Source organism: Doryrhamphus excisus, linkage group LG18 (genome assembly GCF_037039965.1).
Source record: "Doryrhamphus excisus strain RoL-2023G ecotype Guam linkage group LG18, RoL_Dexc_Guam_v1.1, whole genome shotgun sequence".
Taxonomy (NCBI): Eukaryota; Metazoa; Chordata; class Actinopteri; order Syngnathiformes; family Syngnathidae; genus Doryrhamphus; species Doryrhamphus excisus.
This window is the reverse complement of record NC_136374.1, coordinates 8092144-8106913: the sequence shown is the minus strand read 5'-3', so window position 1 is coordinate 8106913 and position 14770 is coordinate 8092144.

The window sequence follows — 14770 nt, the reverse complement described above, 5'->3', positions numbered from 1 at the left end:
GATGTGGCAATAAATCACGCCTGTTTAATGAGGAGCGGGATAAATGACAATGTCAGCAATTAATAACGTGTGTGTGTGTGTGTGTCGCTCTGTACGACGTGACATAATTAAACCCTGTACAAGTAAGTCTAAATATAGAGCAGTCTGGGGGTTATTGAAACACAGGAATAATTGTCTTGTAATGGTGATGCTGTTTTAGATGATGTAAGAGGCTTTACATCCATCTTAAAAAGTACAGTCATCACTCGTTTATCACGGTTAATTGCCTACAGACCCTACCGTAATAAGTGAATTTCCGCAAAGTAGGTTACAATATTAATAAAAATATTTTAATAACCAGATTACTGTTTTTACCATTATTAGAGCCTTCTTGCTATGAAATAACACCCCCATAGTAACACCCAGTCTTCTGCGCACTCTTATTATTCTATGTTTATACCCCATTGATCACTGCAGGGATACAAGAGGGCTACGGCTTTAAGCTTGGCATGCTAGTGAGCTAAATAGGTAGCCTCCAATTTATCTATTCTAATCTTAAAGGGTTTCAAATGAAATGGGGAGGATGGCACTATCAAAACTGAACGTCCTGGCCAGACTATGAGCTTAGCCTAGTTACCATGACGATAGAGCTGCTTTAAGAGCTACCTTCACTGAACACACAGGTGTTCCCGATCTCCTGTAAATAGTCATTGATGTTCTTCCAGGAAGTCCAAAAAGGCATTTCATTTTGTTGCATTTGACTTCTCCATAATGGGAATGCATCTTTAAGAATGGTGTTGGAGTGCTGTGTGGTGACGCAGATTGCGGACTTCAGCTGACTCGGCATCTCCTACAGGAATGACACATGCATGATTGATTGGCTACAACTATTAACTCATTGTAAATACAATAAGAATAGTAATAGTAGTATAGTAATAGGGCTGGGTGGTATGGACCACAAATCATATCCAGATATATTTAGGTAGAATATCGATATATGATATATATCCTCATTTTTTTTCCCACATAGTGAGTTTAGACAAAAGTCAAAGCCAAATATGCATGCTAAGTTTTATTAAAATATAAACAATTTTATAAAACGAGATGCTTAAATCAAATAATATCTTATCTTTAAATCTGCCCTGTGATTGGCTGGCGACCAGTCCAGGGTGTACCCCGCCTCTCGCCCGAAGACAGCTGGGATAGGCTCCAGCACCCCCCGCGACCCTCGTGAGGAAAAAGCGGTAGAAAATGAATGAATGAATTATCTTTATATCAATATAGAAAAAGTTAATGTAATGTTGAATCTTCAATGCAATAATCCTGCACTCACGGTAGTATCTTTGCAGCCGGGTTAGCGCCGTTAGCGCTTCCATCGCACCTTCCCCATGACAACAGACGGTAAACATGGTTTATACAGCAACCTTTATACCGTCTTTTTTTCACCGTTCTCTCCCGCAATGCAGCTTCTCCTCCTTCATATCAACGCGGGGATCTACGATCGCTCCACGTAGCGAAGGGGAGCTCAAATCTAACAGCTGCTCCTGAGTGTAAACAACGGAGAAAGCAGCATGCTATTTATTTAGCACCCTTGTTTAAGGGGTCGGTATGGCACAAAAAACTATAAGAAAGTAATAAATAAGGTACTATTAAACGCTAAAAAGGCCGCAGAAGATGAATGGCACGCTTGTTTTTGATATTATGCTTCAAAGAAATTATTTAAAATATATTTTAAAAATATCGATATATCGCCCAGACGGAGTCAGGTCAGGTCTGCAACCAGACTTGGTTTCTGGGGCTGGAGATTGTAGATTCAGGAGCGTATGAATGGATCGCCGCATGAGCAGCTATTCTTTCAATGATCTTCCCATAATATTTTGGTGAGAATCATCACATACATTGTAGATGTTCTTAGATCTGATTTTTTCCTGTCTTTGGTATACTCGTAGTGAGAGCTTTTGAGTTTGCCGATGCAGCAGAATTCCACACAGTGCAGGCTATTCTCACACAACAACATAAACATGCCATGGGGATATTTAGAAATTTATATAGGCAGGATGCTACCTGCTAGCATCTTGATATATTTTTATTGGCTTGTGCTGCCCTCTTTGTTTTTTTTTTTTGCATTGATCCTGTACCATTTTCACAATGAATCAATCAGTGGAATTGAACCCAGTATTATTTCCAAAACTGCCTGCCCCGCCTTACCCCCATTTATATTTGAGTTCTGACAGTTCTAGATGTCGATGGGCTTATCCGAGAGAGAGAGAACATTAGCTGATGAAAGGCATCTCTATCTCCACCACCGCATCGGTGAATGTGCCCAAGGCCACACTAGCCCGACATCGCCGCGGTTGCCTCCTGTTTTTGCACCATGTCCTATTTACTTATTTATCCGGCCTCCCCGCCACCCTTTCAAACCGATGTCTTATCTCACCAAATAAAAGTTAATCCCCGTCTAAAAATACCCACTCGTGGAGTCAGTCGTTCAGGAGGAAGACGTGGATGACACTGGGACGACACGCGTTCGTCACATGGTTTCTTGTGTGATGCCAGGTTTTGGTCAATCCAAACAGACAAGTACTTCCATATTGAAGTGATACTCGGTATTATTCATGAAGATTTACACACCTCCCTGTATTTTATTTATATGTACATTTATTTGCTCAAAATATTTGAAGGAGATATTCATGTATTGTATTGTAGTAATACTTACATACTTCCATTGAAGTTTCCTTGTGTATAATTCATAACTACATCAATATGTAAGTCACATCGTTCTGTTTTTAAAATATATTGTTTTTCAATGGGGCTGCACGGTGGTAGAGTGGTTAGCGCGCAGACCTCACAGCTAGGAAACCTGAGTTGAATTCCACACTCGGCCATCTCTGTGTGGAGTTTGCATGTTCTCCCCGTGCATGCGTGGGTTTTCACCGGGTACTCCGGTTTCCTCCCACATTCCAAAAACATGCTAGGTTAATTGGTGACTCCAAATTGTCCATAGGTATGAATGTGAGTGTGAATGGTTGTTTGTCTATATGTGCCCTGTGATTGGCTGGCCACCAGTCCAGGGTGTACCCCGCCTCTCGCCCGAAGACAGCTGGGATAGGCTCCAGCACCCCCCCATGACCCTTGTGAGGATAAGTGGTAGAAAATGAATGAATGACCCTTTGTATTGAGTTGTGGACTCCTATAGAGCAGCTACACACAATAACCCGCACAGCAACATTTTCCAGAATCTGCACCTATTCCAGCTGTATTTCCTTTGATTTGTGCTTCCTGACAAATCGGTCTGTTTTAATTTATTCCACCCACAGCCCCTCCGCTGTGATTGGTCACACACCCAAAGTGCTCCCTAACTATGAACCATATAAGTCCGCCCTTCTGTGACATCACAAAGTGGCCGTTTTACCACACCTTTTGAAACGAGCATTTTGAGCCATCCCAAACTTCTTTCAGGACTTTCTGGACTGGCCATCAGTCCAGGGTGTACCCCGCCTCTCGCCCGAAGACAGCTGGGATAGGCTCCAGCACCCCCGCGACCCTCGTGAGAATAAGCGGTAGAAAATGAATGAATGAATGTTTTTTAATTTAACTCTTAACTGGTATCTAGAAGCGTATCCAATCGTTTACCACAAAGAGGTTTTACATCCTTACTTAAGGATAAAAACTCATTTCTAGCTGTGATTAATTGTGATTAATTCTGAGGTACCTGACAGCCTTCATATTTTCATGTATTTAATGGCATTTTATTTAGCATAGTAATAGAACCCTGTGGTTGCCTGGCGACCAGTCCAGGGTGTACCCCGCCTCTCGCCCGAAGACAGCTGGGATAGGCTCCAGCACCCCCACGACCCTTGTGAGGATAAGCGGCAGAAAATGAATGAATGAATGAATGAATGTTTTTTAATGGTTTCTTAACTCTTAACTGGTATCTAGAAGTGTATCCAATCATTTCCCACAAAGAGGTTTTACATCCCTAATTAAGGATAAAAACAGATTTCTAGCTGTGATTAATTGTGATTAATTCTGAGTTACCTGACAGCCTTCATATTTTCATGTATTTAATGGCATTTTATCTATCATAGTAATAGAACCAATGGAATAAATGAATGCATCAAAGTGGACGGGATCACTGATTTGATTGGTTGAACTGTGGTTGGTTAAGATTCAGCATTCATTCATTAATTTTCTACCGCTTTTTCCTCACGAGGGTCGCGGGGGTGCTGGAGCCTATCCCAGCTGTCTTCGGGCGAGAGGCGGGGTACAACCTGGACTGGTCACCAGCCAATCACAGGGCACATATAGACAAACAACCATTCACACTCACATTCATACCTATGGACAATTTGGAGTCGCCAATTAACCTAGCATGTTTTTGGAATGTGGGAGGAAACCGGAGTACCCGGAGAAAACCGGGGAAAACATGCAAACTCCACACAGATGGCCGAGGGTGGAATTGAACCCTGGTCTCCTAGCTGTGCCACCCTGCCCATAGCAGTACATGGTAAATATGACTATAATTATAGCTAACCTTGCCAGATCATTTGAAGCTGATCATCTGATGATGATGATGATGATGATGCAAATTGCATGTGTGTGTGTGTGTGTGTGTGTGTGTGTGTGTGTTTGCCCTTTGCTCTGTAAGTTTAGACCTTAACCAACATCATCTGAAGGTGTTCACATTGGATAAGTAACACTTCACGCCACACTTTGTGTGTGTGTGTTTGTGTAACCTTGTGATTGGACCGCGGTGTGACCCCTTGGCTCGGCTGATTACCCGTCAGCAGCTTTTGCACACACACACACACACACACACACACACACACAGAACTTGTAATAACCACTGGGCAGGTCACTGTTGGTGGCTGGAAGCATATTGCTATTTAATAGGAACTCAAACACACACTCTCAAAATGGCCACCTACAGGAAGTGATCCTAGATTGTCCATTAAGGCTGGGATTAGGAGAAACCACAAGTCTGATACTGACACTTTTTGTGTGTCATTAGAGCAGGAATTTTTAGGCTGTTTTCGTTGTCTCGTGCGCTAATTTTGAGTGACGGCATCCACTCATGAAACACTCCAATTCACCACTCAGTGAACTCGCCAACAAAGGAGAACGGTGCCAGCAGGAGGCATTTTTTGGAGATTTTTTTTGTTTTTTTTTTTTTAGCTCCATGTCCCTAAGTGGAAAATAATAATTGTGATCAAACAGTTGATTGATTTTGTCTCCCTGCGCTGCATCTAAGCATCTGAAAAAGAGCTCTATGACCCCACACACATATATTCATCTCTCATGACGGAGTTCTATTTTGGTCCTCCTGATTTGCAGCTTCATATCTCAGCATGTGTGACTTTGGTGACCTGGGTGTGTGTGTGTGAGAGAGAGAGAGAGAGAGAAATGATGATGATGTGTAAATCATCTTTATTCAGCCACGTATGAAAGCAAAATTGGTGTTTCTAAACCACCACAAATTTTTACTCTACTTGCATTTACAGCAATGTCAAAAAAACAAATTATGAGTTTGGAAAAACAACATCTTACCTGAAGTTATTTTTCCTGGTACATTAAACTGTCAAAATTGATCTATTGTTTTTGAGACTTATTTGGAATCATTAAAGATAATGAACCAAAAGCCGCAAAAACATACTCTATAGAAATTAAACTTTGATACTTGGAGAAGATTTAATAAAAATGGGAGGGCTGTATGTTTTTGCTTGGAATATTACAAGTTCTTGTAAAATAATAGCTTTTTTATTGTAATATGACTTTATTCCTTTGTGTGTTAAAGCATATAACTACACTGATGGGATATTGTATCATTTTAATAATGAACAAATTAAAAGCATCCATCTGTCGAGTTTCTTGTCATACCCTTCTTCTTCTTTCTCGTTGGGCTTTTCCTTTTTTTCAGGGGTCGCTACAGCAAATCAATCTCCTCCATCCAACCCTGTCTTCCACACACCAATACTTCCTTCACTACATCCATAAACCTCCTTTTTGGTCTTCCTCTACGCCTCCTACCTGGCAACATCCTTCTACCAATATATTCACTATCTCTCCTCTGGACATGTCCCAACCATCTCAGTCTGACTTTATCTCCAAGGCCTCTAACATGTAATGTCCCTCTCATGTACTCATTCCTGATCCTATCCATCCTGGTCACTCCCAGTGAGAACCTCAGCATCCTCATCTCTACTACCTCCAGTTCTGTTTCTTGTCTTTTCCTCATTGGAACTGTCTCCTCACCACAGTTTTGTATTCCTTTCCTGTCATTTTAGCTGAAACTCTTCTATCACACATCACGCCTGACACTTTTCTCCACCCGTTCCATCCTGCCTGCACACGCTTCTTCACCTCCTTTTTACAACCCCAAGTACGTAAAATTCTCCACCTTCTGTATCTCTTCTCCCTGTCACCTCACTCTTCCACTTGGGTCCCTCTCATTCACACACATATACTCCCGTCTTGCTGCGGCTAATCTTCATTCCTCTCCTTTCCAGGGCAAATCTCCACTCTTCTAGCATCTCCTCCACCTGTTCCCTACTCTCACTACAAATACTGACACCTGTAATTACTCTACCTGTAATGTGATTGTAAGACGTAGCACCGCATCGCATTGCACTGAACATCCTGAAAGCAATACTGAGTACGTGAGGGTGGTGGCCCTGCAGGTGCCTGCAGGAGCTGTTTTTCTTCAAGCTCTCTCAATTTGTTTTCATGGTAATAAACTGTGGAGGGCAGGAAGAATATATTTATGGCTGTTTTTCATAAACGAAATGGAACAGCAGCACATGCATACATTCCATGCTCACATACGCATGATGTTTAGATCATTTACAAGTATGGACCTATGATGTAAATATTGGTTTTTTTTTTGAAGTGTTAGTGTTAGTAGTATTATTACAGTATTTGGGGTGGCACGGCGGTCTAATGGTTAGCGCGCAGACCTCACAGCTAGGAGACCAGGGTTCAATTCCACCCTCGGCCATCTCTGTGTGGAGTTTGCATGTTCTCCCGTGCATGCGTGGGTTTTCTCCGGGTACTCCGGTTTCCTCCCACATTCCAAAAACATGCTAGGTTAATTGGTGACTCCAAATTGTCCATAGGTATGAATGTGAGTGTGAATGGTTGTTTGTCTATATGTGCCCTGTGATTGGCTGGCCACCAGTCCAGGGTGTACCCCGCCTCTCGCCCCAAGACAGCTGGGATAGGCTCCAGCACCCCCTGCAACCCTCGTGAGGAAAAGTGGTAGAAAATGAAGTATTCCTATTTGGTCTGGAGCCAATTAACTGCATAACTGCGTTCTTGGTGTCATATATGGCGAGCGAGAATGATTTTCCGCCTGTTGTATGATGACCATGTGCTGTCCATCTGCCCTCCTCATTATCATCCTTCTTTGGACTTCAGTGGAATTTTGATGCAAGACCTTTGCCTTGTTATGGGGAATTAAACATGCCATGTCCCGACCTTTTTGTCTGGAGCCACTTTTATTCCTCCGGCATGCAACGCACTCTTGAAATCCTGAGAAAACGCTCAGTTCCCCCAAAAACACATTCTCTGAAGCTGTCATCGCCTCAGATCTATCATTTCCTACTACCTTTTTCATACATAGATTTATATATACGTATGTCTGCCTCTTTCAGGTCACGCTAGTACTCTTTAATATTTTGATGAGTGTTCTCAGGCTCTGACCTTGTTGGAGAGGCACAGCAAATGATTGCCTGCAGCAGAATGCCATTTGCATTCCTTTTTGGAAGATTTGACGTTGTTTGAACAGATGAGGAAGCAGCTCATATGACATTTCAACCAAATAATATTGCATATTTCCAGTGACATGGACGAACTGCTTGTGTCTAGATTAGTTTCCAAGCAACCTCATTTAAGCGTACCTGGGGGAGGATACAGTAGATCACAACTTTTAGCGAGAGTTACATTCCAGGATCTCTAACCAAAAATGAAAAACCTGTGAATAATTTATATGGCCATTAAAAAAAAATGTTTTTGACACAATCGGCCTCCTAAAACAGAGGTGGGCAAACTACGGCCCAGGGGCCACATACGGCCCACCAAGTGTTTGAATACGGCCCGCCCGTTCTTTCCAAACTATTTAATTTAAACTTAACATACAACATATATATATATAACATACATAATAAATTAATAAATTAAACACACATGAAAGCATAGGGTAAGCGCAATGTTTATTTTAATAAATTAAAAATATTTCTCTCCTCTGGACAACCATCTCAGTCTGGCCTCTCTGACTTTATCTCCGATGTAATGTCCCTCTGATGTACTCGTTTGTGATCCTATCCATCCTGGTCACTCCCAGTGGGAACCTCAGCATCCTCATCTCTGCTACCTGCAGTTCTGCTTCTTGTCTTTTCCTCAGTGGAACTGTCTATTAATAAATTATTAATACATTAATAATAAATGAATAAATAAAACACACATGAAAGCATAGGGTAAGCGCAATGTTTATTTTAATGCACAACACAAATGCAGGAAGAAATATAGGAAAGGGGACAAAATGAGAATTAGGATTAGGGTGTCGGGGTGATATACGGCGCCTTGCCTGGGTTTTGGCTGAGGGGTGAGGGAGTGTGTGCCGGGGGTGATATCCTTTCCCACTTTCATGACCCCCAGCGACCAGTTGACCTGGTGCTTTGTCGCAGGCCAGTGAGTTTTATTTTGGTCATTTTTAGAAACAAACGCTATACCAAGCATTAACTTTTCCAAATTCAAAAACACAGCAGCAGTGGCGTTGGCTCCAATATCTAGCGTTACCTTTTGGTCCTGGCCTGAGGCATTGTGAGCACCGCACTGATATGCTGTCAACAAGTGTGTTGGTAAAGCTAGTCGCTAAAATTTGGCAACGCTACTCTTCTGGATTTCACTGCGTGACCACCTTCCTCATTTTCCTGCAGCACATGCACGCCATGGAATCACAAAGAATGACACTGGTGGTTCATCAAGCCCACATGACCACAGCGCCCATTAGCGAGATTAGGTCTGGCCTTATGGCTGACCCCTCCAACAAGTGGCTCTTTGTGGACAGAAATAGGACAGGAAAAGTGCTAAATGAACTGTATGTCAACATGACAGGTTATGTTATTATGTCTCGTAATGAATTTATCTCTTGGAATCTGACAGAAAGGAAACATTTGTATTGAATCTGTACTTGTTTATGTTTAACTAAATGAACTTAAAGGGACCTATTATGCTTTTTCCACTTTTCTGACCTATAAATGTAGTTAGAATATTGTATTCTCCTGTTAAACAATGCCAAAGTTTCAGATAATGAGGTTTGCACATTTGGAAGTGAACCCTGAAAGAAGTTTGGGATAGCTTAAAATGCTCGGTTTCAAAAGGCGTGGTAAAACTGCTCCTTTGTGATGTCATAGTTAGGAAACACTGTGGTCGTGTGACCAATCACAGCGGAGTGGGCATGCCCACTGGTGGAATAAATTAAAACAGACCATTTTGTCAGGATGCACATATTCAAGGAAATACAGCTGAAATAGGTGCAGATTCTGGAAAATCTAAAAAGTTTTCTGTGCCGCTTATTGTGTGTAACCGCTCTGTAGGAGTCCACAACTCAATACAAAGGGACAAAAAGTGAGCAAAAGAAAGTTGCAAATACAGTAAAGTCTCATTATATCGATATCAGTTATAACGAATTACTACTTATTACGATACTATTTTCATTTCCCGGCAAATTTCTAGTCTTTTATGATATAATTAGTTCCGTTAGTACAATACCCGGTTATTATGATAATCAGGTTACTACGATGCCCTTTTCATCTCCCGCCAGCCAATTTGGTCTGCTTATATCGATACAAAAGCAGCTTAAATCAATCTTTGCTTAAGGATTTCAATACCAAAAAAGAACACGGCGAACGGCTGCTTCCAGTCAACTTCATTTTTCACACTTCCACCACCAGAGCGCAGCACACACAGCGATTCCCGCACTTCCTGGTTCACAGGTCATGCTCAATCTGGAAGCAGCCGTTCGCCGCGTTCTTTTTTGGTATTGAAATCCTTAAGCAAAGATTGATTTAAGCTGCTCGACATTGTTCTATACTATAGAACAATGTTGAGTGCATTATTGCCCACTTTTAATGCAGTTCGGCGCAGGATCGGATATATGGATAGTCCGGTTATATCGGTATTTTTTCCGACTCCCGAGAATATCGATATAACGAGACTTTACTGTATGAAACACTATTGAATTCAAGAACTAACTCATAGCAAAACAAGAAGGTGGTGTCACATTGTTTCTTTGTCAACAATCACATCTTCGTTGAAGGTAAAAGTAACCTAAAATGTTCATTTATATGCAATTTGAATTGTTTTAAGTATGTACAACTATAATTGTTCAACTTTAAATATACTTTAAAAATATATCTTGTGTTGACATTTTTTTTACATATGTGTTACAAACACAGTTGGGGACTCACTAATCGGGAAATATATGTAAGCCGAGTTAAAATTTTGCAGCACAATTCCAACGTTAACACAACATGCTACATTCCACTATATTTAAGAAAATGTCACTATTTTTAAAACAGTGGTGCATTATCATGTACATTTTACCTGTATTATCACATATTTCTAAATTAGTACCAAATTATGGTCAATGACATATTGATGAATATAGAAAAAATAGGCAACATTCACAGTGAAAAAAAATCAAGAAATTTTAACCAGAAGTCTGCCAATTTGTGCATTTGCTGAATCGTGAATCTGTACTTTTCAGTTCCAATCTGTTACGCTGAAACAAATTTAGGTGGTAGGTTGTGTGATTTTGATCATAGACTTGTGTACAGCACACACACACACACACACACACACACACACACAGATGGTTGTTTTTCCACTCTTCCCTGCCCTCTCCTCCATATGCATGAGGTGCAGGCCATGCGTGTGGCGGCTCGCTGTCAGACGGGGTTGAGCGGGCAAGGACACGTTGCGGTGGAAAAGAGGGGCTCATTCTGCCTCCCCTCCCTCAACAATATACCTGTCAGGCTGAGAGACAGTATCATGTAGAAATACACACACATGCCAACACGTGCATATTTTACATTTACATTTTTAAATACATAAAATACTTCACTGTAAAAAAAAAAACAACAAATACGGTCCTCTTGCTTTTTTTCCTTGCTGCTTATTGCGATCATACGTAGCGTATGAGACAGACTGTCACAGCAGTGACAAACATCTGTTCACAGCTAACACAAGTCTCGTTGAGCTGCAAAGAGACGGGAGTTTGATCAGGTTGAACTGAGCGATGTTAGCGCTCCAGCGCTTCTGAACATCTGTGTCGCCACTTGTGTCGCCTTGTTGTTCATTAGGAGAGTAGCTGCTGATAATATCAAAAAAATGTATTATTTGATGACAGAAAATACAAGCCGATATCACAATTATAGACGAACAACATGATTTTTGTATTGTTTCAAAACACTAGGATCTATGACCCATAGCTTCAACCTTAACAAGAGAAGGTCGGTTGTCAATGAGGAAACAATACAAAACATTTAAATCAATAGGATTATATATATATATATTATATTATATTATATTATATTATTGTCTCCTCCTATGCTGGGATTTCTATAGAAAACCCAGCACACAGAATGAATGCAACTATTTTTTTGTGGTTCCTCACAAACAAAAGCAAAAGTAGCCCTCCCATTAGATGTAGTAAAGATGAATTCAGATACAGTGATGAAGAAAACAAGCGAAACTTTCAATCAGCCCCAATAGCTGCCACTCAGTCAATTTAGAACTGATAAAATCATCCATAGATGCTTTTCAGCAAAAAATAAATAAATCACACAGAGGGTCCATAAAAATAAACATATCATGAAATGAAATAAGATTCAGTAGTCCAAACGTATTCTCGACATTTATATGTTACTAACAAAACTGTTGTTGAATTCGGTGGCTAACTAGCTAGCATGCATCGGTATAGCTAAAAACATGGATTCACCAGCACAGGTATTTATATATGAAATTCTCTAAGTTGATATCACATAAAAAGGGAAAATGGACAAGATAACTGACGTTGTCCTCATAACTATCACACATAGTGCATGTCTCTTGTAATTTCAACAACCTAGTTTGATTCCTAAATAGCTCGCCAGCGAATGTGTTAGCTTGCCACGTTGGAGGGAATGGAAGTTTGCTAACGTTAGCAATCGCTTCCTGAAGCTAGTACTCAACAGTGCTTCACAAACTTACATTTTAACAACTCTATAAAGCTTTATATAATAATATAAAGTCAATTCTACGGTAAAACAATAGTGGGCATGTAACAAACATTGCTCCGTGCTGAAATTCGTCTCCTCAGATGAAATGTGCGGTCCGAAAAAGTAAGTTTGTGGGCGGTGCTACCCAACGCTTTGGGTTGTCCAAAATAACCCAGCAGCTAATAACTTAACTAACTAACAACAGAGATAACCCAGCGAATTGGGTTCTCAGAATACCCAATTCAATAAAAAGAACCCAATTAAATGACCCAACAGGCTCAACCCAGCGGTTGGTTTCAAAAATCAACCCAGCATTTTTAACTTGTATACAAGTTAGAGATGAGTTTTATAGGTTATCACATGGTTTGTCTGGTATCAGACCTTCGGTCTCGGGCCGATACTGACACTTGGGGGCATGATACTGAGCCTGATACCAGACAAACCATGTGATGATCCTATTATCGCAAACTATTTAATCATGAGCTTATTATCACATACTTTTGTTTTTCCATCATGTAATGTTCCAGAGAGTTGAATTTTGATTTGAGAGAATCAGGCTCGTATTAATCCCCATTTTCTTTTCTGATTGATAAAATAATGTAGCGACCCTGACGTGTTCATGTTGACATGTTGTGCTCTTGAGTGTCTGACTGTTCCGGGTGACTGTGAATGCACCAGGGGTGGGGGCGTGTCGTGTTGAGGAAGCACTGTTGCATTGCTGGCGGTGGTTGCAACAGCGTGGTTACGGCCGACAGTAGCCAGTATTGTTGTGTAATAAAAGCTCGTTGTGTCCTTTCCATAGCGTCGGCAACAACGTTACAATAAACATAGACACGTATTTGTCTAACTCAGGCGGGGGAATACTTTCTACCAGTCTTCGTTCGTTCTTGTAGTTGCAGTCGCCCTTGGTTTTCCGACTTGTACTTGCATTTTTAGTTTTTTCGATCATTTCAAGAGTGTCCTCCTCATTGATGGTGATAAAACGTTCCATTTCTAATATTCTGTTTGCTGTTTTCCCTATTTGTCTTTCGCCGGGAGTGTCAACCGCTGACATGTTGACAGAGCACAGACGGCAGCAAAACAAACGCTGTGTGTTCACGCTCGTGTGCTGTTCTCTGATTGGTTGTTTCACGGGCACGATACCAGAGCAGCGCGCTCTGAGTGGACAGCTACGGGGGCTGATACTGGACATGGTTAAACTCTATATTTTATCAGTATCATTTCGGCCTTTTCCCGTATCATTCATGGGCGCTTTCTAGGGTACAGGGCCTATTAATACTGTAGTATGTGATAATCACCAATATCGGCCATTGTCGCTCGCCATGTGGAGAGCCCATAAATCTTCTCCATTACATATGTATAAAATTGTAATGTGGTTGGATTTTATTCAAGATTTTGACTTCTTTTGTGTTTCAACATGTTGGTAATATAATTTTCCATCAAAGGCCCAAGACCGTTGTCCAAACTGCTGCTCCCATGTGCCACATTGTTCCATTGTTTCTCCCGGTTTGTAAAATGACTAGCCATCGGTTTTACTGATAACAATCGCATTTAAGCGCAAAGAGGTCGTTAAAGAGTGCTGCCTTTGCAAGAGTGTCTCGTCTCTGGGGTCGAGACCTTTGTCCCAGGTGCGATAATGCCAATCGATCAGTGGGTAATTCAACGCCTCGCAGACCTTTAGAGGTTCACTAACGGCAATTTGTGTGCTAAATGTAATTAGCATAGAAATGCTATGCTAGGAAGAATCGGCCGGTCATTACTTATTCCTTTGCTTAAGATACCTGTTGTGTAAGCACCATTGATCTTGCTTAAGTGCATGAGGGTGGAAAATGAAACGGCGTTTACACTTGTCCACTGGACAAATGCAGGTTTTGCTGCTTTTTTAAATGTAAATGTGTGCTCCTCCTTATCGTCTTGCTGTTGTGATTTCCTCTATGAAGTAATTTTGTCACAAATGCAAAACAAGAGGAGGTCCTGTTAATCCCATTTCAGGTCTTGATTAGACCAATTTGCTCCCAAACGGGCGACATTCATCAGGTTGGAATGAGTGATTAAGGTTTTTGCAGTTTTGTGATAGAACTTGGAATGCTCCTCAAAGGTTACTAGCTTTTTTGGGTTTGGTAGTGCTGGGAAAATTACTTTTAAAAAGTATCATCATTTTCGGTTTATAAGATGCTACTTTTTCCTGAACTTTGAACCCTGCGGCTTATATAGCATTGTGGCTAATTTATGGCTATGTTTTTATCTTGTAATAGCACCTTTAAATCAGAACTACAACAAGTTGTTTAAATACTGTGCCAGTTACGAGTTAGTGCGGAAGTGGTAAATCTTACACAAGCTATAAGTGAACTCACAACGAGCTTGTCAACCCAGCAAAGCATTTCATTGGTCATTGCTGCCGGAACACTACACTGGTGCCTTTGTCCACCACCGTGAGCTAGAGGACCCCAGAGGGAGGCCGACATCATTGCAGCGTCCTGGCAGCAATAACCAGTGAAGTGCTTTGCTGGGACAAAATGCATTATGGGATGAAG